This window comes from Lygodium microphyllum, chromosome 11 (genome assembly GCF_053477565.2).
Source record: "Lygodium microphyllum isolate KBCC chromosome 11, Lygodium_microphyllum_v1.1.10, whole genome shotgun sequence".
In the NCBI taxonomy this organism is placed as follows: Eukaryota; Viridiplantae; Streptophyta; class Polypodiopsida; order Schizaeales; family Lygodiaceae; genus Lygodium; species Lygodium microphyllum.
The window spans coordinates 50,238,251-50,242,506 of NC_141145.1; the positions used below are offsets into that span (position 1 = coordinate 50,238,251).

The 4,256-nt window shown below is 43.2% G+C and overlaps 1 pseudogene; it reads left to right on the plus strand.

Annotated features, from left to right (window-relative positions):
• The first annotated feature begins 3,184 nt into the window (after positions 1-3,184).
• On the plus strand, positions 3,185-3,514 carry LOC148028802 (stromal cell-derived factor 2-like protein pseudogene; annotated as a pseudogene).
• The last annotated feature ends 742 nt before the right edge of the window (positions 3,515-4,256 follow it).

Sequence of the window (4,256 nt, forward strand, 5' to 3'; positions counted from 1 at the left end):
CTCATCACCATTGGTCAACTCAGAAATAGTTCTGACATGCTGCTCATAGTCATCTTGCTGCTCATGTACAACAAATGGCTGTCCATGCTCATGACCATAATGCTCATGCTGTCCATATGGATAGTCATACCAATGTGGCTGTTGCTCACAATGATATTCATGATGTCCATACTGCATATGGTGATAATAGCCCTGCTGCGCATCAGAGGGACAGTTTGGTTGAGCATATGCATTTGCTTCCACTGATGTTTGCTGCTCACGTACATAAGCATGTTGCTCATATACAGCAGATGGCTATCCATGCTCATGACCATAATGCTCATGCTGTCCATATGGATGGTCGTAGCAATGAGACTGCTGCTCATAATGATACTCATGCTGTCCATACTGCATGTGGTGATAATAGCCCTACTGTGCATCACACGCATAACCATCATAAGCATGCTGCCTTTGATCATTGATCCCACAGCATTGGTCATGTTGTCCATAATCTCTATGAGAATGCATATCACAAAAATGTTCATGCTTCTGTCCAAATACATCTATTTGTTGTTGACTACTACCAAAACTTTGGTCATATTGTTGCCCATAAACATGCTGCCCAAGATTGCATGACGACTGTCCAACATGACTACAATGGTGTCCTTGCATCCTAGGCTGACCATAAGTATGATGATTGGCAAGTCCATGAGCATAGGTATCGGGATGATGTCGGTCATAATCACTTTCTTGCTGCTCTTGCATTGCATCAGGGTCTCCATGAGGCAGCTACCCATATGGGTGCGTGGCATAAGAATCTCCATATGCATGATGCTGACCAATGATGTATGAGCTACCATATATATGTCCATGATCATGACTTGCATAAGAACTGTGTTGCTACATAAAGGAGTGCTTGTAAGCGTAATCATGATGTCCATAATGGCCATAATCATGTTGCCCATGATAGCCATACTACTGATCAAATCCATTGGAGTATGATCCACCCTGGATCATAGCAGCACCATCGATCTTCCTTGAAGTGAGATCCCTTTCAGGGTGCAGTATACCATGGCCTTCCATTCTCTATAAAACATGATTGCCCTGCGGGCATGGCAAAACTGGACCATCCATCTTGAAACCACCAAGGTTGATCAATTTTCTGCAATTTGCCACAGCATGGAAATACTCTCTGCCAGACTAATCACCCGGTTGTGATTGTAGCGCATATTCTATCATAGCAGCTTCACTAGAAGCAACTACTGTTGCTCCCTTCCAAGCCAACAAAATTTTGTTTGCACTCAAATCATGTGCCAAGATCTGACAGAAGATGCCCAACTCCAAGAAGATTGAGTACTTCACATTCTAGCAGCAAGGTTTTCATCTGTGTTTTTAAGTCTCCAAAGCTGGTTGATGATGCCCAAAGAAGGACATCTGAACTGGCCAAGTCAATACTTTCAGCAAGAAAGTCTCTTCAGCTGTTACAACATGTGCATCGTGATGCAGCAGATGAGTTTAGTAGCAATGATCCAACACTTGCTACCTCATCTTTATTGCCATTAGTGGTCTAATTACAATGCCAAAGCTCGGACCCTAACAATCCTTGCAAAGAACAATCATGAAGCAGTCAACAACTCATCCTTCAGCATTTATGAAGTATTCCAGCCCAAACATTTCTAGGAATGCGTTCTTATACAAACTAGTGCAATTGCACCAACCCTGTTTTAAGTCCTTATACTAGAGTTTACATGTGCCACACATTTGAGGATCTCAGCATTGCCTTGTACTGAGCATGCACTCACTAATTTAATGCAGGCTTTTGTAGCATGTCAAGTGGTCTGTGTATGATCCATCCCGGTACATTACATGGGTAATGCCCAAACGTAATGTTTGAAACTAACCTTCAAAGGATCCTTGTTTTCAGCACCCCATTGTACAATAAGGGAAACTGAAGTCTTGCTAGCTTGATCATAATCCTTATCTTTTCATATGAAAAGACCAACAAAGAAGTCCTCAATCCCTGTAAAATCTTGAAGACTAGAAGGTTTGTATAGTCCCCAATCTGCCATGTGAATAACTACTGAAAACCTCCTTCTACGAACTTCCCACATGCATCATGACAATAACAGGAGCTCCTTGTGCCTCTTCTTCCATCAGCTTTGGTAGATGTTCCTCATGTCTGCTCTGTTGACTGATTACACTTGCTCATCATTGCACGATGACTCAATCAGAATTTTGATAAAGGGAGGCATTGTTGTCAGTGCTGATAGACAACCAATAGCTGATGTCTATATTGAAGATGGGATTATCAAAAAAGTCGAATCAAACATAAAGGCTTTTGATGAAGTATGAGTTATTGATGCTACTGGCCATTATGTAATGCCAGGTGGACTACCTCAGTGATGATGATGATTCTGAAGAGCAATTGATTTTCGCTACTAGTACGGTGAACATCATTGCTGAAAGTGATTCTTCTAATCGTAAACCGATAAAATACCAATTGAAGAGTGCACAGTCTATCTGTGTTTCCCCCGTGCAAACTACTCCTCAGATTGTTTGCATAAGTGATGATGATGTCCTTGAAAAGTCAACTGTGGATGATGATCATGACAGCAATAATGGAATTTCATATAAGGAGAATTCAATAACATCCGCATCTAGGGAGCTTCAGATAGGGAATGGCAGTCCAAAAGAGAGTCTCAATTGCCATCCCAGCATTATGATGGAGAAGAGTGGTCTTGAGGATGAAGTTGCACTAAGGCTCGTTGAGAAATTCAGAGGGCTTGATTGCCAAGAAGAGCTTGACCATCATCAGCAACAAAGCACGGATCAGGGTCCTAATGATGGCATCACTGCAATATAAGCAACAATGGGGAGTATGCCTTGATATCCTCAAAGACAATTGGAGCCCAGCCTTCACTATTTCAAAGGTTTTATTGTCCATATGCTCATTGTTAACGGATGCCAATCCTCATGATCCTCTTGTGGGCAGTATTGCGTGATTGTACTTGACTGATAAAGACCCCATGATAAAACTGATGTCTGCCTGCTTCTCTTCTAGTAGGCCGCTTCTGTGAGCCTTTTGTACATCTATCCTTTTGTTCAAGAACGGCACATGCAGAACCTCTGTGCACAAATAGGAAGAATGCCCTCTATCTGCGATATGGCCTAACCTCATCTCTGTTTCTGTGGTGGTGGACTGGCCATGGAGCCTTCCCTGTTTCTGCTGCTGCTTCTTCTCTCCATCAGAGATTCTTCCACAGTAGCATCATCCGGTGCCGAATCCAAGGAGGTGACATATGGTTATGTCCTGAAGCTGATGCATGAGCGCACTAAATTTAGGCTCCATTCACATGATGTACCATTTGGTTCAGGCAGTGGTCAGCAATCTGTAACCCATTTTGGAGGAGTTGAAGATGCCAACAGTTACTGGATTGTCAAACCACCAAAAGATTCCACTGCTCAACAAGGGGACAAAATTCCTGATGGAACAGTTATCAGGCTCATCTCAGTAGGGAAGCTTTACGGAGGATGATCTCGTGGAGAACCTGACCAGCAGAGAGATTTCTTGCTCAACCCTCGAATCTTGCAGTGAAGCAATAGCACTGACTTTAGTAACACTATCTATTGGTGAGTTTCTACTGTAAAGAAATCTTCTGGAGTGGTTCAGAAACATAGCCGCATTTCTAGTCAAGCCTCCTCAATAGTCTTGTCCAGGTCTATACCTAAAAGCGAAGGAGGAGCTTCTCAACGTCAATCTATCACCCTCAGTGTTACAGACAATCCCCTGGCATGCTCAGTCCCTTGCTTTGGGGACCTAAGGAGGGAAAATACAAAACCACTCTCTGGCTAGCATCCCACTTGGTCATTCGTTAAGATTGGAGAAGGAACTAGTTGGTTTCCACGTGCTAATGATGCTACTGATTTTGGAGCAGACATCAACCTTATAGTGCATAGTGTGTCTCAGAGCAGGATTGCAAAAGCAGACAAAAAGAAGAGAAATATGGTAACAAGAAAAGGCTACATGGCCAGTGAGCCCAAAGTAATGGAAGTACAGGATGAGGAAGGGGTTTTATCACCATTAAGAGGGCAAAGGGATGCAATTGGTGAGAGTACTCCTTTGACCAAGATAAGGCCAAGTGCTGTGGCTCCTATTCAGGAGGTAAACCATTTCTGCGCAAGGGTTGTGGTATCATGCCGAGCTTCAGAGGGGCCAGAAGAGTGCTAAAGACCTCATCTTCATCACGGTTTAAGCAAGGGCGGATCTGCGCATGCTC